The sequence below is a fragment of the Epinephelus lanceolatus genome, chromosome 13 (assembly GCF_041903045.1).
Source record: "Epinephelus lanceolatus isolate andai-2023 chromosome 13, ASM4190304v1, whole genome shotgun sequence".
Classification (NCBI taxonomy): domain Eukaryota; kingdom Metazoa; phylum Chordata; class Actinopteri; order Perciformes; family Serranidae; genus Epinephelus; species Epinephelus lanceolatus.
In genome coordinates this window covers 26,879,160-26,905,971 of record NC_135746.1, presented here as the reverse complement: position 1 = coordinate 26,905,971, position 26,812 = coordinate 26,879,160, and the positions used below count along the sequence as shown (strand labels likewise).

At 41.4% G+C, this 26,812-nt stretch overlaps 1 long non-coding RNA gene across 1 annotated transcript in view; it reads left to right on the top strand.

Moving 5' to 3' along the window:
- LOC144466476 (uncharacterized) overlaps window positions 1–24,993 on the top strand; it is a 29,640-nt gene extending 4,647 nt beyond the window's left edge. Inside the window, exons 2-3 of the long non-coding RNA XR_013493090.1 lie at window positions 12,131–12,200; window positions 24,779–24,993. This is a non-coding gene — a long non-coding RNA (uncharacterized LOC144466476). The remainder of the gene's footprint in view (window positions 1–12,130; window positions 12,201–24,778) is intronic.
- The last annotated feature ends 1,819 nt before the right edge of the window (window positions 24,994–26,812 follow it).

Sequence of the window (26,812 nt, the reverse complement as noted above, 5' to 3'; positions counted from 1 at the left end):
CAGCTTGCATGTAAAATATAAATCAACTAACATAACATAACCCTAAGTTATATACTTAGATTATTTTTGTGATGCACTATTTCAGCTCATAACAGCAAGGGCTGCATCTCACACAGTTGTCACAACTGTGTGAGATGCACTCACAAAACTTTACAGGTGTGTAATAGAGATCACAATGAAGGCCGTGTTTAAAGAAGCATGTGGCCCGAGCAAGGGGGCAGGAAGTAGGGGTGTAAGGAAGTGGGGAAGAGGCCATCGACTCCTCTCCACTTCATGCCCCTGGCCCACATTCATTTTATGTCATGAATCACTGTATTGCAGTTGGAGTAGATCCCATCACAAGATGGTCTCTAGTTAAGATGTTTGAGGTTATATTTTGTCAGGCCAAGTTGGATTGACAAATAACTAGCCTATAACTATAGGCTATATAGTTATATATATATATGTATAACAACACTATATAGCTTTTCAGGTACACGTACTACAATATAAAGTACAGTGTTTGCCTCTCAAATGTAGTGAAGAAGGTAACAGAAATTGGAAAAAACAGAAATTGGAAGTTCCCAAGTTGTGTATGGTCTCTAATATTTGTACTTGAGTAAATGTACATTATACAAGGACCTGTATGTTAACACACTGTCTCATTTGTGTCACTTTGTCGGCCTTTTGTTTTGTTTTGTTTTGTTTTCTAAATTTGGAAAATTCAATAAAGATATTGTTGAAAAAAAAAAAAAGTACATTATACCACTGATAATTCCTTCCCCACCAGATCGAGTTTGCTCAGCTGTCGTGGCAATAGCTCAGTTGTCATCATGTGACCTCTGAATGTTAGTGTTTCTCTAAAATTCAATATTCATAACCGAACAAGCAAATAAATGACTAAAATATAAAGATAAAGGAAAAACTGCTTTAGTTATGATGTATATTTTTCAATTCATATTAAACGTTGAACATAAAAGTCCCATTCATTGTTCCCATAGACAGTGTTACATGAGCACTTATAACACTTGAATCAGCATGAAACTCCTGGTTGAATCATCAGTATACATTTTTTTAGAACTGTGGAAGGTACAAGCTAGTGTGCATAATTGCAAAAGTTTAAGGTAGACGTTAATTTTAACTCCCAGTATTCATTTCAGGAAGAAACATCCAGTCACCGAGCTTTAAGTTCTGTGATGTAGGCTGATAACGGAGAATGGAAGCTAAAGATAATGGTGCTGAGAAAAATGAAAAATAGTCTCCACCTTAAATCAGTTCATTTGTAAATTCTGTGTCAATTGTGGGTGAATTCAGCAGCTGTAGTTCTCAACATTGAAACTTACTGATCATGTCTACGTCCATAAGGTTTAATCAACATTTTTGGTTTGTTAACTTTAGTTTCCACTTCTAATAATTTGGTTTATTAAAATGTGTTGTAAACAGTTTTAACATTTTTTTTTCCAAAGTTGTATTTATAGATATTTTTTGCCATTTGGGCACAAACAAACAAGCTGTAAATGTAATATTGTCGTATTAACATCTTATAAAGAGAATGTGTTTGCGATGCACAGCCCAAACAGCTGAAAAACATGGTTAGTTTTAGGCAACAAAATGACTTGGTTAGGTTTAAACAAGCACATTTGTTAGATAACGTGACATAATTACATTATGTTAGTGACGTCTGCGTGCGACAACCATGCATCAATTGTGTAACGTCACATAAAAACAACACTGACTTTTGGTTTCACGCTGTCCCGCTCACCCTCCTACCTGCCATACATAGACTTGCTCTCTCTTTATACAACTACTCAGTTGCTCTGAGTGTCAAGCGTTGCCATGGATGGGTTTACATTGGAGTTAGTTGAAAGCCTGATGGGTCTCATAAAGACGCCAAAGCCTGCCTTTGGTGTTGATGTAACAAGCTGAGGGGCGTGACAAAGTGGTTGTATGTGATGCCCTTAGAACAAGAACAAGCTGATATATGTGGCTCTATAGCTGCTAAATGTTCAAAAGCTAGTCCCTGCCTTTATCTTTGCTGTTTGGTGCTCGACAAATAGTGTTAAGTACAGTGGGTTAATCAGATGGAAGTGTCTAATGAATGTGGTGGGTCGTTAGTCTAACACAATGAGCTGAAAGATGCTGAAAAGCTCCACTGAGCTAAGAGGAGCAACAGAAGTCAAAGTGTCATTCTCTGTGGGTTCGTCACTATGAACCTTTCACATTACACAGTCACTGATCTGTTGATCCCATAAAAATATTTATTAGTGTTTGTTTAAAGAGCAGTGTAACGGCAGTTAAAAATCCTGGTTTTGCTCAACTCCAGCAACATGTCATCATAAAACTGTTCATATGATATCTAACAAATTAGCACCCCATAATTGGCGTTGTCACGTTACTTACTCAACATGAAATTACGTATTTTACGTAACGTTACCTAGCCAGGTTAGGTTAAAGCAAGTAAAGTTACATAGGTTAGGTTTAAGACCAGAAACATGCTGATGGGGGCGTTGGTAGCGTAGTGGATAGTGCCGGCGCCCTATGTATAGAAGCGATGCCTTGCTGCAGCGGTCGCGAGCTCGACTCCGGTTTGCAACCCTTTGCTGCATGTCGCCACCCCACTCTGTCTGTCTCCCCATTTCACACTGTCACTTCACACTACATTAAAGGCAAAAATCCCCCCCCCCCAAAAAAAAAAAAAGAAACATGCTGATGACGTACTTAAGCAATATCACACGAGAGGGAGTGATATTGTACTGTGATATCAGTACGGCTGTGACTGTCTTCGGTACTCGGCCTGCGGCCTCGTGCCTACGACCGAATCACAGCCGTGACGATATCACAGTACAACATCACGAGCTCGAGTGTGATATTGCTTTTATACAACAGTTCAACCGTTAAATAAGCAAGGCTGATTAAGAAATGTTGAAAAATGAGGACAAAATAGATTAATTTAAGCATTTTATTTGTTTTCCGCCAACAAAAATAGTTCCCTCAGGACTCCGCTGTCACCGTTGCTATGTAACGCAGACATGGTGCGCCAGGCACTTACTCTTTATACACATTTATCTGCACGTTTCCATTAATTGTGCAGCCGGTGAAATAAGTCTCTGGTGACTACATGGTGGACTGTCGCTTCACAGGCACAGCCGACTCTGCCTTCTGATCTGACAGTATGTTGCTTTTCTCCAAGTCATTGAGCTCCGCTGATGAAACACTGACAAACCTGGATGTGTGCTCAGATGGATTCAGCTTCTCCTCTCCCTCATCTTCCTCTGATGACCATTCATAGTTCAATTCAAAACTTATTTTAGGAAATAAATCCATATTTTTGGCTGTTTGACAGTGGATGAATTAATTAGCCTACAACGCAACTGCTGACCTAACTGACACTAACCGTCAGTTTTGATTTGATTGTCGATTGCAATCAGCTGTGAGGCGGAGTGATACATACACAGTGAAATAACCGTGATGTTGTACTCCAATATCGTCACGGTTTTACTGTCTCTCTACCAATCAGATTGCAGGGCCGGAACTAACTGTTGTATAAGTTAAAATAACTCAAAGTTCACTTGGTTTCACAAGGGACACAAACACTGGTCTCCTGGGGGAAAGTCCTGTTTGTCTGAGCCATCCACCACCCCAGTTTGCCTTTCTTTTGTGGACTTTTGCTCTTTATACTACTTCCTTCTTTACTCCTGTTAGCGTGTTTGCCACAAGATTGCATCCTTCCCGATTACATGGGTTGTACATTAAATACTGGCTCATGATTGTGTGTTTTATACTAATTCTGGTGTATTACTCTTCGTAGGTATACCTATGAACAGTGCATGAGAGCAGGCTGACTCTAATGTAGAGGTGTACTCCAGGGTGTGGTCACTGTGACATCAGTATTACCTGATTAGGTGTTGTTCCAGCTGCAATTTGTTAGATTAAAGTGCAGCTAATGACCTTTCTTATAAATGTACAGTGCCAAATAGCAGTGCTGTTACTCAGTCTAAATGTATTGGTTCTCTTGCCTCAGCATATGTACAGTGTCTAATGAAATGTAAATGCACGTGCATCTTATAGTAGCATTACTCACAAACAAGCAACAGTCCAGAGTAATGGGTGAAGTTTGTTAGGGTTTGAGCGTAGTTAACCATCAATAGGCCGTCCATGCTGCACCCTGCAAATAAAGCTTTCCATTCTGCTCTGCCACAGACCATGAAATAGTCACTCAGCTCTGAAATGGAGAGAATCACTCACATGGAGAAACAGCGAGAAGTTCAGTTAGTTCTGCCGTGCAGGTAGGAGATAGATACTTGGAGGCACAGACTTATTGCAGCCCTCCATAGATATCTGCCAAAGTCTACACAAACATTAGAGGGAAACGGGGAAACAAAATTACAGAAATCTGCTAAGTTTGACAAATGGCGGGCCCAGCTTTGCCACTAGCTATTAGCCTGCAATGATTAATAAGTGAGAAAATAATTGCACTTCATTGAGATTGATGACGCCCCATTTAACCTCCCCTCTCATCCTGGCTGCACCACAGAGCACTGAGATGAGCCTCGGACACACTGCTGCTCTGCCGGCCTCATTGGCATCACACACACACACGCACACACAGACACATACACAGGGTCTGTAATGATCCTGCGGGGCATTTTTTAAAAGCCTTGCAGCGCTCTGATCATAAGTTCATTGTTAGTAAGTGAAAAACAATGATCTCAGCGCTAGGAGGCCTCTGGGAATCTCTCACTCCACCAATATAGAAGCATTTAAGTCAAACACCATGGGGAATTAATGACAGTGGAGTCACCATTAACTCCTACGCTAACGAGTTTGTGAGCTTTGGCCCTCTTGTTAGACACATCTTGTGTGTGTGTTTGCTTGTGTAGGAGAATCTTGTCGATCTGAGACACACAGTAAATGTGTTTGAACATGATTTTCCACGGGTAAGATGCAAACAAAAACGGCGGCAATCAGGCGAGGCGCGAGGAGTGCCATGGCGCCTTATCCTCTCAGTCTGCAAAGAGACGTGGCCAAGGTTATTAAAGAAGGATGTAGCAGAGCAAGATGGCCGCTGTTGTGACCAGAGGCGGTGTGGAGAGATAAATGGTTGACCCAGCCTGGTGTCAGGTTAGGATTGATGCCACTATCAGCCCCACTGCTTTCCCAATGATTTTCTCAAATCTCTGATAGAGTGTGTTATCTAGTTACTGGCATGAGGGCAACGGCCTGCAGGCACAGAGAAGGTCAATCTATGAGGACAATCTTTGTTGGACTAAATGAGAAAAAAGACCTCACAAAAAAGAATAAAAAGCAGCTGCTAGGTCTCTGGGATAAGATAAGCCAAATTACTTCTCTTTAGTAGGATAGGCCTTGGGCAAAACATCAAAAAAAAAAAAGAGAAAAAATTAAGTGAGGCAGCTTGTGTGCTCTCTAACTTCAATGTTGTAGATTTCACCTGGAACCTCGGCTTCCTTGAACTAATGTTGATTCAGTGGCAGCGGCACCTTGAGGAATGGGCCAGGCGAGTGCATGTTTGTCTGCTGTTTAATCTGCATTCACCTAATAAATCTCCTCAACAGGAGAAAAACAGGAATTTCCAGAATATATAATAGCACTCAGCGACGTAAACCGCCCAGCAGAACGCAGAGCTTCTCCATAATCTCACTCCATCAAACCTTTTTTGCTCTCTGGTCGTTTCAAAACTGGGGGAAAGAGTTTGACTAATAGGTTGTAATTTACCGGCCGAGGTCCTGATCAATAATTCTGTGTCAATAATGATGGAGAGGTCTGTGTGAGGGGAAATGATTCCACTCATTGTCTGAGAAAAATGAAGGTGTGGACATGGCCTCGGGCTGTAGGCAGATGTCCACAGGTGCTCGGTTAGTATGATGGTGGAGTTGATGAGTGGGAAGACAAATAACGCACACAGACACACATACAGAGACACACTGTGTGTTTTCCCTCGTGGTGCATAGGATCCAAACTTTATAAAGATTGTTCACACACACATACACACACAAACGTCCCTAATGGATAGTATTTTTCACCACACTTTTTTGCTGACGTTTCAGTCAACGGGCCTTTCTCATGACAATCTCATTTTGAAAGCAGTCTTCTGACAGAAATATTGACCAAGCTGCTATAAATCGTCGGAGCGATCTGTTTCTTTATGATCCAGAAAATTGCTAAAATGGTTTCAAGGAAATAAATAGACCATTTTAATCCTTTCTGATGTGGTGCGAAAATATGGCATCTCTAATCTGCATGTATACAGCACAGGAAATAAAAGATACATGAGTCGGTACATTAGGAACATTTTATATTTACTTATTGTCATGATAAATCTGAAGTAGTAGGTCCAACATTTCCTGTAGTGTTTCCGTGAAATCAAAGCAGCAATCAACATGTTGCTAGGAAGACAAAACATTCCACCACTGAGTCTACATTATTGCATTTCTTTAATTGTGTCGATTACCACTGCAAATTACTGCAGTCACTCAGGATGAATAAAGTGTTCCTTGGGTTTATTTCCTTATTTACACCTGTAGAAGCCATTCTAGAGCTATGTATCACAACACCTGATCTTTATCTGTATTAGGGTACACCAATTTTTGAAATTCTGGACTGATACGGATACTGATGTTTAAGATAATAATTTGGCTGATAGCCGACACCCATGCTGATGTTTTTATATCGTTGTTTATTTTCTTTTCATTGTTATTTGTTACCTCTTTTGAGCCAGGGAAAAGACGAAATTTACACGATTAAAAAATAAGTGAACTGTTTTAAAGTGGCCTAATTAAGCCCTGCATTACACTATCTTCAAATGACCACAAATCTAAGCATACAAATTCATGAAATAACCATTTATATAATCTTTAACATGAAAAACATCTTTAAAAAATAACCACTTCAGAGGCCTTTGTACTACATATAAGATATGAATATTCCCTTTATAATATCCATTTTATATTGCTATAAAAACTCTCGCCAAAAACTACGTTTTACAAGATGACATTAAACACATCATGAGAATGTTATAATTTACTCAATGCAACTTCCATGAGCTGTTAGCTGCTGCTGGCGGCTGCTAACATCTAACGTTAAGTAGCTCTCCTCCTGCCAGTGTCAACACTGATTGATTGTTCACGATGTAGCAATATCAGGGCAACAATAGGGTGTGTCCTTTGATGCGTCAAGAGTTTACCGTGCCCTCTCGAAGGAGTCCTTGGCAAGATCTCTGTTCATTTCAAAGGGATTTCCTATTGTTCCCAGGTGAATGGCATCTTATTTGCCAACCAACCATGGCAGTCAACAAGGCAAATATTGCCCGATACCAACGTTAAAGGGATAGTGCACCCAAAAATGAAAATTCAGTCATTATCTATTCACCCGTCTGCCATTAGGTGTGCTAGCTGCGCCACCCGCCAATCCCCGCAAGGGATGTGAGGACTCTAAAACTTCACCTGAGCCTCCGTCGGCATATGGGTGAGTAGATAATGGCTGAATTTTCATTTTTGGGTGCACTATCCCTTTAAGCTGATAAATCGGTGCATCCCTAATCAGTATAGAGACTTTGAGCATTTGTTAGCATTCAGAAAACTACAGGTCATTTTGCATTTTTTTACACACCAAATTCGAGATATCCCCATACGCTGTTATCATGCCATCTCTCTACCCTTTTAGCTGTAATATCTGCAGTGTAAAACATCTATCCTTGTCTGTGTTATTCAGTCCTCACTGTCCATTTATAGAGTTCATAATGTAAGTAACATAAAGCTTGTGATGTATTACTTACTATATCTTGAAAATACACAATGCCATAACAGCAAGTTAAAAAAGTTTGCCATCCCTTTCTAGACAAAGTTGAAGACAAAGTAATGTTGTAGGGCTTGAGTTAAGAGTTAGAATTAATAAGGTATAAATGCAAATTTGAATAAGTTTTTATTGTAGGCAGATGATTTCAGCACCCAGGTGTCTTTAGCCAATAGTACAATTTGCATCTGGGTGTAAATAGCTAATGTGGCTATTTACACCCAGGTGTATATTCTTGGGCAATATGATGTTAACACGAACAGGTCTATTCAGCTGTTCTGCTAAAATTTAAGTATATAGTGCATATTCGTCAGCTTTATATATATCCTAAAAAGTGAAAATAATAGGTCAATCAAGTCTAGAAATAACAAGCAAATGTTGACTCACCCCTTTTCCACCAAAGTTAGCATGTGTATGCAGGTTTTTTAAACAAAGGAAAACTCGGTGTGTCACATTCAACGTCAAAGACATGCCAAAAACAGGTTAGTAAACAGCAGACAGCAGCATGGAGGCCAGTGAAAATGTTATAGTGGTTACTTATTTGTATTAATCTCTTACTTATTCATTCTCTCTTTCAAACGTGATCAATAGGCGGAGATGCACAGTATTTTGTGGTGGCGCATCATTACATTTCGTCGGTAAAGGGGCTAAAATTAGTGGGTCTTGTATTTCCATCAATGCTGATCGGAGCCGGAGTCAGTAAATACCCATGTCCACTGCAGTGTTATTTGTCCCAGAAATGCATGCCAATTGTAACCTTTCCCATTACATACAAAGCCAGATGCCATTGGGTGTTAGTGGGTTTTTTGTGCAGTGGGAAAGAGGCTTCACACAGGACTCAAACCCAACTCTGTGAGGTCCCCTGTATAACCTGCATCTTTTTCATATTTAGATTTATGTCAGATGTCCCCTAAAACATGTACCCTAAAACTCTGGGCCATTGCTTGTGTGTTTCGTTGAGGTACAGTACGCTCTCTGGTTTCTAAAATAAGGCGAGAGTACTCCTGTAGTAAGAATTCCAGTCTGTTACAAGCTCGATATCAAAATGTTTGCTTCTCAAGCTGTGGTAAGCCACGCTTTAATGCCTTGATCTGTCAGTCAAAGATAAATGTTAGCGACTCCAACCAACACGAGTGCAGGGAGTTTCTTAAAGCACTCTAAATATTATTTATATTTATATTATTTATTATTATATTTATATTATTTATTTATTATTTATATTTATTATTTATATTATTATATTAATACACAAGCTTTCAGTACAACACCAGTCACAGCAGAGCCGGAGCTCAGACTGTGGGCAACACACAGAGAGGAAACAAATGATTGAAAATTCATTCAATTAAAATAGAAGCGTAATCTGTGATTGATGTAATTACACAAACATCACTCCCTTGGTAATTTACATATAACGGCAAACATTCCACTTTCTGAACACAATAAGCTGAGGCTGGGTGGTACAACAGGAACAGCCTGAAAATCCAAATCAATAATGAAACTACACTTCCTTGAAAACAATTGTGTTAAGCCTCCTACAGACTCCCAGATTTTAGCAATCTTATAAATTTAGTGCAAGCTACACTGTGTGACATGGATCTAATAAACTTGGGTACGACATCAAATTTGATGTATGACAGCACCTACTGAATTGCAGGCAACGATGTACGATGCAATAGCTTCACATACTGAGTGTGCAAGAATGCTGCACGGGTTATTACTTCGCCAACTGTGAAGCACAACAAAGAGTGTCATTTTATTATTAAAAGTTTTGTGAGCGCTATATACTGCAGTGTGTCTGTGTGTGTTTGCGAGCTGCTAGATTGCTAACCTGGCAACTACAACCCAACTTATGTCTATTAAAAGTGCTTCTTTTTACCACTACCAGGCTCAGACTGTTATAATGAGGGTCTTACAACATCATAGAATGGGCCCTATAGAGAAATTAAATGCTTTTCTGTATGTTTTGCTTGTTCTAGTCTGTTTTGTGTGTAGGTCTCGCTAATGGAGTCTTGTCTTGAAATCTCAGCCTTTTTCACATTGTCGAAATCAGCCTAATATATAGCCATGACGCTTAAAATCTTTTAGACAAGAGTAAGACTTGCTTGTGTGCTACAACACAACACACTATTACTGGCACTCAACTTTTCACCTTTGACCTGCTTTTCCACTATTTTCCTCCTAAAACAGGTTGCCTCTCAATAGATGTCAGAATGATACTTCTCATTACCGAGACCAAATGAGATACCAGTTTTTCTCTAATTGAAGTAATTCTGCACTGATTTGTATGTGTGTCTTTGTATACATATGTTTGGAATTAGCAGCAGAACACATGCAGCCGTAGTTCTCACGATGTTAGCAAAAAAGAGAGTCAGATCACGGTAATAAAGAGCCAAAGTCCACATAGGGAGGACGACGGGATGGGTGGATGGGGCAACAAAACTTGAAACTATAATACAGAAGAGTTCATTTTTTTCATTTTTGGTCAGTAGACAACGTGTTGTTAAATATGACCAGGATTGTTCTAAAACCTTTACTAAAATGCTTAAATGCTTAGGCTATATTAACCCATCCATAATCTTTCCCCAAACCTAACCAAGTGGTTTTTCTGCCTAAACAATAGACTGTATAAAATAATACCATGATGTCACCTACTGGTTTGCCGACTCCGATTTGAAAGCCTCAAGTTTGGCATTTTGGCTGCTGACATCTTGTGTTTTTTTGGAGCCAGAAGTGTCCATATTTGATGGATGGAGCTGTGGACAAGATAGTGAGAAACCATGGCAGGCATCCTGTCATGTCTGTAAATAACTGCGTAACTTAAAGCCTTTATAAAATGTTAACAGGGGAGTTCACAATTCAACCCCCCCGTACAGTTGCCATAAATGGGAAAATTAGCGATAGAGACCAAAACTTTATTTTTTTTTCATCAGGCTGTAAACATGATTATTTGCGCTGAAAAGTTGGGCATTTTAACATGGAGGTCTGTGGGGATTGACTCACATTTGGAGCCAGCCTCAAGTGGCCATTTAGGGAACTCCAGTTTTAGCACTTATTTCAGCCCTGGAGGTTCCTGCTTGTCCTAAATGTAACCGTACCCAAACCCCAGCATTGTCACGTCATTAAACAGATTAATTGTTCAACAGTGAGTTAGCTGTGTTGGTTTGGAAGGCACAGTTGTTGAATTATGATGATGTTGTCCTGTCAATAGTGGTGTTTGATCAGAGCATGCTTCCATTTGTCATTTTAGAGGACAGCGATAAACAGTGTTTTTTGTAGTTTAATTTGAAGCACTTATTGACGACAAATTAAAACCCCATAGTGACTCTTGCGTAATTGTCTGGTGATCTAGCGTTACCCTCCGACCCATCACCTGGCCTTCATCCCAGCTTGCAGCTTCTCTTCTGAACTGAGCAGAGGTGTGTTTTCTGAGCCGACCTGAACAGTTTGAACATTGCGCTCTAAGTGGATTGGGTTCCTGTCAGAGCTGAGCGTTTGGACATTGATAAATTTCCTCCTGCTCAGGATCGATAACTCTCACCTTTCAGCCCAGGGCTCCTTCAGAGTGGGACGTCATAATTACTCTGTCAAAGTGAATGCCTGTCTGTGTTAAGACTGACGACTGTGTGTGTGTGAGAATGATATAGAGTCAGTCAGTGTGTGTGCAGAGCAGAAGAAGGTGGCTTTTTTTTATGTGAATGTGGCGTTGTGTGTTTCAGGATGTATGCATGGAGATTTATGGATTATGTTTGTACATGTGGGCTTTATATGGTTGTGTGTGTGTGTGTCTGTGTGTGTTGGGGGCTCAGGTGATGCTTTGTTGGCTGAACTGGACTTGTGACTGGCAGTGATTGACAGCTGGGCAGCCCGCCTCCTCCTTTCTCCTCCCACGGCGCTTTTTGATGCCTGTCATATTGGCCAATCAGCGAAGTGATCTGACAGCTGTCCTGACACCCGCATACACAGACTAACACACACATTCATCTACACAGACAGGCCTAATTCTAATCTGAACTCCAAACCCAATCCCTAGCTCCAAATTCACCATTTAAAACTAAGAATTAGGCAGGAAAACATGCTGAATATGGCGGATTTTACTCATCTTTATAATGTTTAATCACAATAAACTAGAATACATTTCCAGGACTGAAACAAACCAAAGCAGCCGTGTTTACTCACTGATTAGCTGCAACGATTAGCTCCAAAAACAACACAGTCAGTGGGGATGACGGGCCCCTCATGTCGATCACGTTAACTGAATTAACATATGCGACGTTCCTTTCAGCTGGTTCCTCAGATCTGTTATCTGTCCAGATGTAATAATGATTTATTTATTCTGTTTCAGGGAACGCAGGGAATTGCCTCCATCTGCTCCATCAGACATTGCGGCTTCGCCGTGTGCAGCTTTCCTCCAGGTTAGTGCGGGTTCACGTGGGTATTTCATGGCATATGTGTGTGTATGTGCATGCATGAAAGAGTGTGTGCGTGTTCATCTTCATGTAGGAGGTTGCTGTCTGCACGAGGATGTGTTTGCATGAATACAACTTTTTGCATACACACCAGTGTGTAAACATGTATGTGCAACTGTTCTGTAGGTTTTTATTAGATCTGTATGCACGTGTGTGTGTATGTGTGCATGTATGTGTGTGTCACAGCGGTAAAAGAGGCAGCCTGTGGAATTAAAAGTGAATGAAGCGAAGATGAGCGAGGCCGCCCTGCTTCTCATAACGCCGCCACAATAATAATAATAATAATAATCAGGGCAATAATAACCTCAGTGCTCATTTAGACATCAATACTAATCACTCTCATTTGGAGGACAATAATAATAATCAGGCTCATTTAGAGTGCCGTTTCTCCACAGAGGCTTCCACTGCCTTTGGGGTTGGTTGGTGCTTAACCTAATGATAATAGTCATGATTCATGGCTCAACTCTCCCTCCCTGCATGTTGCTTTCACTCCACATGAACACAGGAAGAGTGTGTGTGTGTGTGTGTGTGTGTGTGTGTGTGTGTGTGTGTTGGGTGTGTTGGGTGTGGGGTGGGAGAGGAAAACAGTGTCAGGAAGAGAATCTGTCATGACTTTACTTTCTAAAAGACAAAAAAATTCCCTTCTCTTTCTCCTTCTTAGAACTTTACATTGACTCACTGACCTCTAAATTTAACGAGAAATTCCAGTTTGCATTCTTATTGTTTTTAATTTTGGCCATCATTACATACAATCACAGATCTGAAAATGGGGTAACATTGCTAAAAAGAAGCCCAAGATGTGGAAGATTCGCAAACAGTCACAGCTTTTACAAAAACTTGAGGTGAAAACATCTAATACAGTTTACAGACTAAAGATGCACCATTCAGATCTGCTCTGACCCAGGTCTGCTGAATGATGAATCCAACTTCATCACAAGTTATCTATTAGCATAGGTAATGACGCCTAAACACTATATAAGGGCAGGTGTTGTGTCTTGCACATGCCAAAGAACTGGAGAGATGCCACCAAAAAAAGGCCATAAGACAAAGAAGAACTTCAGCAGTGGCGAAACAGATGTGCTGTTAGATAAACCTTAACAAAGTAAACAGGATTTTCCAGAGTGTCAGTGCTGGTTTTACAGAAAAATCCAAAACCCAGCAATGTTAAAACATTTGTGATGCTGTAAATGCTGTGTCAGCAGAGGGCCAAAGCGTCTATGAGCAGTATGTAAGCCATTCAGAAGCTGAAAGCACACGCAATGTCATCAAAGGGTTTTTATTGACCTAATTAGGATGACTGGACCAATAGTATTCTTTCGGCCAGCAAATTCAATATCCAATCATTATAAATGGAGCTTTGTGTTAGTTCATGCAGGACATGGAAGTCATACGCCCTAGCTGTAACCAGCTGACAGCCAGTTGATTGGATCATTGCTTCTGATCAGTCAGACACCAATCACAGCCCATTCTCACAACAAGGCGGTCAATTTAAATTGATCCCTGCTACGCCAGTACTGCCACACACCAATGCTGCTCCTGCTGGCAAAGCTTTGCCTCGTCCGCCTTCAGCCTCCACCTTCCTAATTCTTGACATGGCTTAAAGGTTAAAAAGGGTATTTAATGTCTTGCTTTGGGCCCACTCTTGTACACCCAGGGAGTGTTCCTGACTGTACTTACCATACATTACCTGCTCAGCAGACAGACACAGTTAGCAACAAACTGGTGAACACAGTGGAGCATTTGGCAGCTAAAGAACTAGGTTTTTGAAGATGGTGAAGACCAAAAACAGAGCGAAAAGGAGAGTGAATATTAGACTTACATTCATTAGCTTTCCAGAGACATGATTTCAAATGATTGCTAACTTTGGTCTGTGTCTGCTGGATGTGTAGATAAGCAACTCTTTGCTATGAAGAAATCATGTCAACTTAAAGGTGGTACTATGTCAGTTCTGTGTTCAAAGCTTCTGCTGCCTTCAAAAAACAGGTCCAGATAAATCTTAAGCAACATGTCTTAAAACAGAACATGAACAAAGTGGCAGAAATTCATCTGCAGTCAAAGACATCAATGCAAATGTGAACAATTGTTAGTTTGCCTGTGTGGCACGAATCGAGGCAAAGTTGTGTTTCAGCAAAAAAGATGAGGTTTATCCGGTGGCTGTATGAGTCCAATTCATGAAATTGCGGAGACAAGAAAGAAAGGAGAGAGGGGTTTGAAGCAAAATAACAAAAAGAGCTGGAGTTCCCGGTGAGTTCAGAGATCAGTCAGAGTTTGAGGTGTCACTCAAACACACACACAGGCACTCTGAATCCACACACACTGATGCAGAGATGCTCAGTGCTAGCTAGCTAAAGCTAACGTCTGTATAGTCTGCATGTTGGCTGTTTGGGGCAAATGGACTCAGACTGTGATGTCTCCGGTCAAATTTGTCTAAATAAAGGGAGAGAAAATTTGCTTCTCATTATGTCTGAGTGCACCTTAATTGAAGGTAATTGTAACTGGTAATCAGTCCCCTGTTGACTCCAGAGTGCTTCAGAGAATTGCTACTAAATGATGACCAGGATACAGGGTGCTCCAGGAGTTTTGATTGGTCACAAAGATACATTAAAATGTGTGTGCTGCTATTAAACCCTCTCTGTTGCTTTTTTATGTGCAGCGGAAACACATGCCATTTCCACTTTTGTATTAATGTGGTCAAATGTGTCTCTGATCACCTGCAAAGATTTGTTCTTGCTCCACCTGATCACAGTCCAGTGGACAAGGATGCAGGTTAATGCCACAGGATTGCTGGTGTTGCAATAACCCTCTCTCAGCCCTTTACAGCACTATATGGTCATCTTCAAGACATGAAAATATTCTCTTCTCTTTCTGATGTATTGCGTGCCGGCACATGGGACAGTCAGGCACTAATGTAATTCCTCGCGAGTGGCGCTCATCTCATCTGCGCTCCAGCTTTGAACTCTTGGCTTGGCGGCTTTTTCAGAACGAGACAGAAAATGGGGACAGAGGGAGAGAATTGTCCGGCACTGATTCGCTGTAAAAAAACTCGGACAGAAGATCATTTCGGCGCCGCTCGGGAAGATCAAAAGCTCTGCTGGCAGAGAGCGGGCGCGAGGGGAGATGGTATCGCCGGGCTCTCATTTCATTCACAGACGAGTGTGAAATGACTTCATCTGTTGTGTGGACTCACACTAGACACCATTATACACTACTGTACCCTGACCCTCCCTTTCCTCTCTCACTTGCTCCTGCACACTGGCAGCTATGGGCCAAAAACCACTGCAGCTGTGTCCTAATAATACATCTGTAAGGTATTGCTTTGTGTTTCTATTAGCCACACTGTCAGCTTTTACCTACATTGACATTAAGAATATTAAAGAGCCTGACTTTTTAGCACTAATTGCATTGTGGTAGTCTGTAGAATAACACCCAGGTCTGGTGTTAATTGCGTGTTTATAGGAGCTAGAGATACAAAAAACACTAAAGGGGGAATATGGGAGTGCTAATAAGAGGAGATCAGACCTCAAGTCCAGGCCTACAGTAGCTGGCTCCCAGCCTGGTGGTGCACATCGTTACCACTCTGCCTCCTGCACTTAAATAACACGAGGAAAGGCAGAAATAAGCAGCAATTTGCTCAAACTTCTGAGCCTTAAACACTTGAATAATTTAGCGCGGAATATATAAATCCGCTTGATTATTTCAGGAACAGCAACAAACGGGTTTTTAACACCGCGGCTCTCTCTCTTGGCATCGCTGCTAATGGAGATCGCAGCACACTTTGCAGGCACACACACACACACACTCAAAGAAAGACAGAGTGTGAGAGTGGGGAAAGAGAGGGGAGCATAATGAGATAATAAGAGTCGACTTAACACAAGGATTTTCCTCCTCTTTCTTCTTCTTCCTTCATCCCTCGTCTTCATTTCCTCCTTCATTAAAAGAGGAGTCCGGCGCTGTACTGCTGTGTGTTGGCCGTGAGAGCTTTCTCCCTCCATTTCCGTCTTGCTCTCTCTCTTTTTTTATTTTACCCTCCCTCCTCCTGTCTTCATCCTCCTCTCTCCCTTGAACACCCTGTTTAGCTGTTTAAGCTGATGACACAGAGAATATTGCATGTTGAAAGGCTGTTTCACCACACACACACACACACACACACACTGACTTAAACACACACTCTTGCCCAGAGCGAAAGGCCCCAGGCAGTCTCTTTCCCGCTAGCCAGGGGCGATCATTCTGCCTCTATGATACTTTAACTGTGAGATGTCAGGAAACATTAGGCCTTTAAAAACACAGCTACGATGCAGTGCAGATACACACTGTCAACACACGCACACTCACACACTCACACTCACACTCACACACACACACACACACACACACACACGGTCTCTGCAGTCCCATCCAGCTTCCTCCAAGGCCAGAATACTTATGCAATCCTCATGTGTAGAAAAAGTTATTTTTAATGTAATTTCATTTTACAGTAAATGGCTGTGATTTATCTATTCTGTATCCTTCTTTTCTTTTTTATCACTTTTTCCGAAGAAACTATCAGAACTTTAAACATATTAAAAGTATCATTGTTTCATTATGATAGAGATATCTTTAATAAAAGACTGACTTTGGTTTCTTAATTATCTCTTGTGCGGCTGAGCTGAAACTGCATGTGTCTCTCTTAAAGAGACATTCAGTTTCTCTACCTGCAAGAATCACAGCTGTGAGAGTTCATCTACAGCTTTAAAGTAGAGTCTAATGAGGAAGAGCAATACGAGCTCAGGTGGCTTTTACGCAACCTGAACGCAGCTCTCAAAAGCCATTATCTGGAAGCCTAAATGAAGATCCATCCATCCTTTAGCCACACCCACTTATCCTTTAGGGGGCTGAGAGGCTGGGCGCACCATGGACAGGTTGCTAGTTCATCACAGAGCTGACAGACAACTATTCACACTCAGGTTAGCACCAGGGGGCAATTTAGAGTCACAACCTGAACTGGCATGTTTTCTGGCTGTGGGAGAAAACCCATACAAGATCAGGGAGAACCTGCAGACTCCTCACAGAGAGGCCGCAGCCAGCCGGCAGGTTTAAACACAGAACCTACTTTCTGTGAGGCGACACTGTAAACCATTTATGAACATTCAAATTTACGACCACAGTACTCTGCTAGACTATATCTCGCACCTACAGGTCAACCTGGATCCACAACATTTTGTCACTTATGGTGGGACATGACACAACAAGCTCAAGCAGTGTGTGGGATTTAGTAACATCTAGCGGCGAGGATTGCAGATTGTAACCAGCTGAGACTTCTCCCATGTGCCAAGCGTGACCTTCTGATTAAAATTCCTTCAGTGTCCATGGTCAGGAGGTTTTTAGCTGGGGCCGAATTATCCACAGAGATCTCTTCCTCTCCAGAACCAACAGACCAGCTAATTTAAACTGGTTAAAACACTGAATAAAGCAGTTTCATGTTAGAAATCAGTGTTTGTCTGATGCTGTTTGGCTTGTTGCAGAGAGGCCGCTAACCCGTTTTTCTCGAATAACTTAAGATCCAGATTTCAGGAGGTTTTTAGCAGGGGCTGAATTGTCCGCAGTGGTCTCTTCCTCTTCCAAACAAATAGACCCAGTGATTTAAACTGGTAAAAACACAGAAGGAAGCAGTTTCACCTTAAAAAACAGTGCTTTTCCAATGCTGTTCAGCTCTTTGCAGAGGGGCTATGGTGGCTAATGCGAAAACAGGAATGGTCCATCTAGAGCCAGTGTTTTGGTATGTCTCTTCTGGGCTGCTGTAGAAACATGACAGTGCAACATGGCACACTCAGTGGATGGAAACCCGTTCCCTTTGGAGATATAAACATCTCATTCTAAGGCACTGGTTCTCAAATGGTGCGCCATGATGCCAATCCAGGTATGCTGTGGGATTTTGTGATAACCACACATTATTATTGCCATATTCAACTGGGCCTATAACCTGGAAATCCAGATGCCCCGCCCCTAGCACATTCTAATTTGCACTGCACGGGGATCTGGCCCCGACGAGCAGAGCCCGCTGAATCACCTATCGGACCAATCAGATCAGTCTATCTGACAGAGGCGGGTTCTGGGCGGGCGTAACATGATGAGGACAGCGCTGCGCCGTAGGAGTCGAAAAGTAAACAGGCAAGATGGCAGCTGCCGAAGGACCACGTCCATTCATTGTAGCTTTGGAAGAAACGCTAAGCCAACTACACTTATCTTTTTCCTTGAGAGAGGAACAGAAGACTGCCCCAGAAGCCTTCGCTTCCAGGAAGGACATTTTTGCTGTTTTGCCGATGGGATACGGCAAAAGCATAATATATCAGTTAGCCCCACTGGTCGGCAAACAAATGGGGCTTAGTGCAATGAATACGTCACCTTGTTTTTTGCTCTGATTGGCCATTGTGCTATCCAATTGCGTGCAGCGGCGTTTAATATGCCTCAAAATCTTTCTAGATTTTGAGTCTGGATTTCCAGGCTACTGGGCCTGTACAAAAAGTTATGAATATATTTTTAAATGACTGTATCAGTATGTTGCGCACATCCATGTCTTTATAAAGAGGCAAATATTTATTTTAATCTAATTTAATTTAATTTGATTTAAAAATCCTTCACAGGGAACCTATTTATTGCTGTTCACATGTGGGAACTGTGTGTAACACACAGAGCTGTTTTGTACTGTACTTTTTTTTACAGCTGGATAAATGTAAATCAATGATGTGTAAGGCAGTAGTGATGTAAGATGCATATCACTCTGCAGCAAAGTGAACTCATCCCCCTTCCTCCCCTTATTTCCTGTCTGCCTCTCATCAGATGAAGACAGAGTTTTAAAATGTTATGTACTCCAACAGATACACAGCACTTCACTTTTATTTGTGAGTGTTTTTTCAAGTCTGTCGAGTGTTGGTGTTTAGACGATCAGTTAAGATGTGTGTCGGCTGTATCTGCCATTATAAGTGACTCCAGCCTGTCCCATCTCTCTCTTCCTCTCAGCCTTTGAGCCTCTGAGAACTGCAAAGAGTGGATCGAATGTTTGAGAGTTTTAATAATAAAACATCTGACATCGGGATTTAGAGGGCTCTGCACTGGGATACTTTGTGTATCCTCGCAATAACTCCCGTATTTTCCTCCAGAATCAGGGAGAGATCTATTTGTGAGCGGGGACACAATCAAAGAGAGTCCACAGAGCTCCACTCAGATATTAGCATTTAATGAAATGCACATTTTTTTCATTTAGTTTGAAACGTGTCCAAATCTGGGGGAATACAGGCATGACCCATGTTTTGGTACGCTCTTTTATTAGTTTGTTTTCTTTTCATTCATTCTCTGCTCTGCACCTAAGGTTTCAATCTGTCCACTTTGAGCCCTGCGTGCCAAGCTGCCGTGAGGACCTGCTGCATGCTTCCAGTGTATGAATGTGTGTTTGCGTGCCTCTGTTAGAGCCTGAATACAATCAGTTGAGTACTGTATCAAGCTTCAGAGCTTTAAAATAATTAACAATCCTTCTAATGATCGGGAGTCTTGTTTCTGTGTCGTGAATTTAAAAAGGCGAAAGTTTAATTTATTAGCAGCTGGCAGCAGAGCTAAAAGTTTAAACCAACATTTCCTATTTTAACTTTGTTGAACCCCACATATTAACACACACACACACACACACACAGAGGAAGGTCCGGTGCGTGTGTGTGTTTAGCCGCCGGCCCACATGGTGTTAATTGGATAATGAGGTACAATGACAAATCCCTGTTGCTGCGACAATAAGGTGCTGCTGTCCAGGTTTAATATCACAGGCCCTGGTGTAATGCTGTTTGGACACACACACACACACACACACACACACACACACACACACACACACACAGCTCAGGTGTCTGTCGCTCCACTTTGGAATCTAATCTGGCTCTTCCTCCTAGCAGCCAATCAGAGGCAACCATTTCTGCCCCGACAACCAATCAATTATCTCTAATTCTGGAACGCCTCTCATCTCCTCTCCTCTCCTCTCCTCTCATGTCCTCTCCTTCTTCCTTTCCTTACTCCTTTTCTCTGCTCTTCTTTTTTCCTCCTCTATTCATTAATCTTCTCTCCTCCTTTCCATTCCAATCTTGATTCCCTCTCCCCTCCTCATTTCCTGTCCTCTTTCCTTTCATCCTTTCCTTCCCTCTACTTGTGCTCTTAATTTCCTCTCCTTTCCTTGTTTCCTTTCATCCCCTACTCTCTTCTCCTCGTCTTTCTCTCTTCTCCTCTTCTCATCTGCTCCCCTCTCCTCTAATATTGCCTTCTCTCCTTTACTTTCTTCTCCTCTCCTGTCCTCCAATCTCTTTACTCCTTCTATCCTTGTATGTCTTTTCCTCTTCTTTGCTCTCTCCTCCTCTCCTCTCCTTTCCTTTCCTTATTACTCCTCTGTCCTCTTTTTGTTTCTCTTTTTGTTTCTCTTTTTGTTTCTCTCTTGCTCCTCTCCTCTCCTCTCCTCTCCTCTCCTCTCCTCTCCTCTCCTCTCCTCTCCTCCCGCCATAACTGGGAGGATGATGGGCCATAATTCACGGGGATCCGAGCCGCCCCAGACGTGCTCACATTAATTGGATGTCCATATTAAATGGAAAATGAGAGCGGCGCTGAGGGAAAAAGTGAATGACTGACTCTCTTGGCTGCTATTGACCTATGAGGAAGAGATGCTGCCCTTTTCCCCAGCGCTCTCCCTCGCCCAGTTTTCTCTGCTCCCGTCAGCGTGATGGATCTCAAAGCATTCATTTTCTGACCCCTCACCTGGAAGCAGATTAAGCGCTCTGATTCAATAGGGCCGTTAATGGGGGCGCCAAAAGTTTATGAGGATTTCTGGAAAAGGCCAGGGAAATTAGATTGTAAGCTAACAGATTTATTGCTCTGTTTCAACACATTGTAAAAAGATTATAGGACCTCAAGGCAGGTTGGAGGGACCGAGGGGCCGCGGCATGTCTCTCAGTGTGAAGGAGAGGTATAGGGGAGAGAGACAGAGTCTTGCTCTCACATTTACCAGCTATTCTACACTGACAGGGCAAAGACAAGCATGTCAGTCAGCAGAGGATAAGCTCTCGCGTGACCGTAACCTGAAGGACAGATGTTTAGACGGCATGCCGAGCATTCCTCAGCTAGAATCCTGCTGGAGGTGATGTGACGGGAAGCGATGCTGTTTTGTCTGTGCCCTCTTCTTCTTTAACCGATATTCACCCTGTTTCTTTTAAAATATTATTACACTCCTGTGTTGTGTAACCAGTGATGTGGCAACACTGGTGATCCTCAGGCCGGTGTGGCCAACCAGTCAGACAGTATGATCCCAAAAGGTGGCCTTTTTTATAGACTTATCGTGTCTTATACAGACACCGCAGGTGCATGCACACACACATGCACACCCACAAAAACTAAGTAAAAGGCAATGACAGTGCTTTTTCTCACCTTGCATGTACTTACTTTTGAGTTAGAGATCTTGCATAGTTTTCTGAACTAGTTCTTCTTCTCTTGCTGATATCAGACACAGATGACAAAAGGTATCCTTTTGCAGTGATATGATACGTCTATGGACGGCAGTTTGGATAGGTTGACAGTTGGAAATGCCATCGTGCAGCAACATAATATAAGGAGCTTGAAATCCCCATAGGGCACAGGGGTGGGGTGGTGGATGAGTCCAACAAACATTCATACAGGAGCTCACTATTGGCCTCCTGTATGAATGTTGAGCCAAATCATGATGATTTTTTTCTAAACTTAAGCATGTGCATTTGTTGCGCAAAGCAATAAACCACAGATATGAGGTGTTTTACCGATATAAGTTTATTTTGAAAAAGACGTTATGCATCTAATGAGTAGATACTGTATGCATACAATACAGGTACAATGCATGTCACGGGCCTAAATTGACACAGTGTCCCAGAATATCAACAACAGACGCGCTGAGGATACTTAACGCATTATATGTAGATGTGAAAATCCACTGACGAAGTGTTGATATGATGAGCTGGGAGTGAGAACATGTATGTCATTTTGCAAAAATGGCCCCCACACAAAGCATGGTGGGTGTCACTGAAATAAACGATAATTCCCAATAAACATTTTAATGATCAATAGATGATAAGTAAGTTTAAAAAAAGTGAAAACTTTGGATTCACAATTGAAAAATGTGTGTGAATTTCTAGCATTTCACACACTATTTAGCATGTTATTATTGGTCAAATACCTGCTTTATGTAATTATGTTACCTATTCAATATGAGCAACAACTGAAGCCTTTTCTTTTAAAGGCCATCTATCTACAGCAACCTGTACTTACAGTATGACTAAGAAGATACAATGCAATGTTCTTAACTAGGGGTTTTAAATCTAGTTTTTAGGTTGTTTTTTAACAAGAAGTTTGTAGATAAACATAGATTTTTAACATATACACATAATGTTCTTTTCTGTTGCAGTGCTGTGGGCTGGGATAACAGTATTTTATAACATTATTATTTTTTTTTTTTATATAACATTTTATAACAGTAATTGTGACCGCAGTGCTCACCAAAGCAGCCTTGCAAACCATGACAAAGAGGTAAGAGATAAAGATATAAATGTGTGGTTTGTAACTGTAACTAACGGAAGTTTAATGAAGAAATAAAAGGTTTTAAGTGACAGCCCGTTTCTTTGGCACTACATTTTCTCAACTGCAGAACTTTTGTGTTCTCACATAAAGGCCTAACTGTGCTCTGCTGTTCAGGTTAGAAAGGGCTGTTGTGCCATCAGACTAAAATGTAAGGTAACCTTTCTAAAGATTTTAAAGATGGCGTGTGCTTGTGTTATTCTGGGCTGTTCAAACAAAGACTGAGACACCTCAGCATTTGTAGTGAATGTTTCTTTCAAGAGGATTAGTAAAACCACTACCAAATAGGCCAGAGAGACATTTGGTGAAGAGCACTGCTGTAACCAACCAGGTAAAATGATGCTAAATTAAATTATTTATCAAACAGCCAGTTAAGTGTGAAGCACTGCCATCCTCTTTTTGAGAAAGATCTGAAGTTGTGTTGAAACCAAGGCTCACTAGCAGCAGCAGCAGTAGTAGGTCTCTGTGGACCTGGGTTTACAGTTTACACTGTTAGCTTCTGGTCTTTCTTGGTCTCTTGTTTTCACAGAAGTTTCCCCTCTCTTTTTCAGCCCGTTCAGTCTCTTTCTGTAAAAGTTCCTTTATTGTACACTCTGGTTGATAAAGGTATCCTTTTGTGTCCATAGTGAATGGCACTTTATCGTTGCTGTCATATTCTCATATTTTTATATTTATATATGTTGTCTGTTCCATAAACCCCTGAGAGTCTGACGCAAACAGCTAACCTATGGTGTAATACAGTGAGAGGCACAGCTGCTCTTATGCATAGGAATACATAACTTCTACAGTTAAGCGAAAGTAGTACCAAAGGAAAGGGCTGTCAACATGGTAAATTGTTTAAAATGTTGTAAATATAGTGTCGTCTTAGCCTGATAATGATTTTTTTTTAAGGTAGACTTTCAAGTGGCAGTGCATTGTTGAGCTTCGGTGGTTGTACCCCTATCTGCTTCACCAAATTGGGAGCTCGCTAATCGCCATCTACTGTAGGTAATACATTAAGTATGGATAAGTACTTCATACAACCCCAAAAAATCCCAGCCATCCCTTTAAGCTGGGCAATGTTGGTAGGAAACAAAATGGAATTAAAGCTGCTCCAGTGAATGTTTTGATATGGAGTCAGCCAGTAACTTGACTCCAGATGAATGCTGATGTTGCTCAGTGTCTGGTGGATGTTGAGCTTACAGCTTTTTCCAAAGTGGCCCAAGAAAAAACAATAAATACAGGTTTAATATTGACTGCCACCCTCCAGTAAATGGAAAATAGCTCACAGTGCTTAGCGTGCCATCATCCTAACGGCTCATGTAAGTTTCATGCTCTTTCAGGACTGCAAAAATCCAGACAAATCTTTTAGTGTTGTTGCACAAGCGTTAATAAACACTCAGCATGAAATACAACAGCTAAAAAGGCCTCTGTTTGCTTCCACATCATAAATTCTCCTTCAACATTCAGCACTCAGAAAAGGCCTCTGCTAGAAACGAGGCCTGCTGAGGACAAACAGTTTTTCCCTGATGTCAGTAATGATGAGCTGAGATGCCAACACAAACAGATTCCCCGTGTGTTCAGTAATCGACTCAGGAGTAATGTAAAATTCTGTCATGCGTGTTAGTTTGGCTGTTTGAGGGGGGAGGCGTACATGCATGGCTCAGAGTTAAGAAAAACTCACCAGGGCTGAACTGTCTCTGTGGGCTGAGCTGCAGAGTTTGGGTTTAACCCTCTGATGTCTGCTGTTCGGTTGCACACCAGCGCCTCGGGATCTCTTTCTGTAGTAAATTAATTTACATTTGGAGGATTTTCTAAAGATGCTGGCTTCCTGTGGAGCCTGGGAGATCAAAGTGTCTCATTCTGTGTGTTTGATGATGTTTGATGTTTGCTTTGAGTGTGAATGTTGCTGACTTTTTGCTGTCTTTTTCTCGGCACAGCGGGAGGTGCTCTTTCCTGCCTTTTACTTTCTGCCCTTCCTCGCCCAAATTTGGTAAGTTACGTTTTACTTTTTTTTTTTTTTTTTTACGGCTCTGATTCAGATTCCCTTTGCTGACATATTCTTAATCACCTCGTGATATCTACCCAACAAGCATTTGATGGATGATGTGAGGCCAAATTCAATTCCAGCCCAAAGTAGCACAAAATCTCTGAAATCTAGTGTCACGGCTCAGAAGAAAATCCAGCTTCAGAAACCTCTGAACTGACATCAGAGATATATAGGTTCTGGCTTCACATAAGGATTATCAGACTGGATTACTGTTACTGAATAACTGTAGTTTCAGACATTTTGTGTCTAGTTTACTAATTTGGAAGGGAGGTAATGTTCCCCTAAAAACAAACACGGTGACTGATGTATCATCCTATCTCTGATTTTCAGTTGATACTGTAGTTTTTGTAGTGGTTGCTATGAGCAGTTTACTTGGTGTCAGTCATATTAAGCAAAAAAATGTTGATTTTAATAGTTTGTAAAATTTTAATATGCATTTTTGCAAGCTGTAGCAAAAAAACACACATTCGGTATTCGGTGGATTAAGTGAAAAGCAAGGCCGAATAATAGCGGCGTGTTTTGATAACGCAATCAAACAGCGTGCGGTGACGGACGGAGTAAAATGCGGGCAGTGTGGCGATATTTTACTCCGTCCGTCATGGCACTCGCATTTGCAACTAAAAATAGTTTTGTTCGAGCAAAATAAATTATTCAGCACACTGTGCCACTACAGATTTCAACCAGCAGCAGAAACGAAAGGCGAATCCCGCCCGTTGTGGGTTGAACGGGGGTCACAGACACAGACAGGAATGTATTCCTGTCAAATATGGCGGCCATAGGCTTACCGGTGACGGAGAAGTCCAGCTCCAATAATGTCCTCTTCTTGGCATCATGACTGCCCAAAACTACGCGAACAGCCGAGCCTTGGCAGCACATAGGTATGTGACGTGTCAGAGGAGAAATGAGCCTTTCACATTTCTCTCTTTGTGGCAGGTAACGGCCCACAAACCTCACCGCACTTAAGGGACTGTTCTTTACTTATGAAGGGACCGTTCTTTACTTGTCAAGGGAGGAGGGTGGCTGGTTGATTTTTATTTCATCTATTTATTTTATTTTGATCTCCCCTATGTTAATCATTTATTGATGCTGTTTTTGAAGTATGAATAAGTCAATAAGTAATTTATTCCATTGAAATATCATTAGGGATGCACCGAAATGATGATAGATGCCGTTTCTTTTGTTTTAACTCCTATCAGTTCTGGTTTTCCTCTTACTGTTCTTGTGAAACTAATGCTTGAAATGATCATTATCAATTATCTTATCAATAGTCCCGTTCCTTATGATTTCTGCAGTGTTGTAACCCTACTTGCCTTTTGCTATGGCAAGCCATGTTTGTCAACATGTGAGTCACCTTTGGCTGTATACAAGTTGGGGACGGGACGGAAGAGTTCATCATTGCTTTTTTAAGTATTTATTGGTTCTGATGCTTTTGTATGCGAATTATTCCACAGTCTACATGTTGACTATTGACCTCCAGGGGATATAAGGATTAGTGCAGATTACTTGCAGAAAACTAGTTGTGTGCACATCCTGTCCTGTATTTAGTCCAGGTGCATGGGTAATGGCTTTGATGTAGACAAGATTGGGAGTATCCACAGTCTGAATTTGATTGTATGACCTTTTTTTGAAGGGCTAATTTTGCCTCTCTTTTATTATGTCTGTTTAGCGTACTATTGTCATGATACTGGACTTTTTAAACTTTGATACAATCAGGGCTTACGTAAGCCGGTATATGCCAACCTTTGTCAGTATCACATGTAGTTGTCTGGCGGATGAAGATATCAATGGCCAAAATGTGTGGCTGGAAATATGCCAGATTAATCAATTCATTAATAGCATATTAAATGCCCTGATATCGAGTGACCTATAAGATATGTTGCCAAGACAACTGAAGTATAAACGTATATTATGCAGATCAGATTTT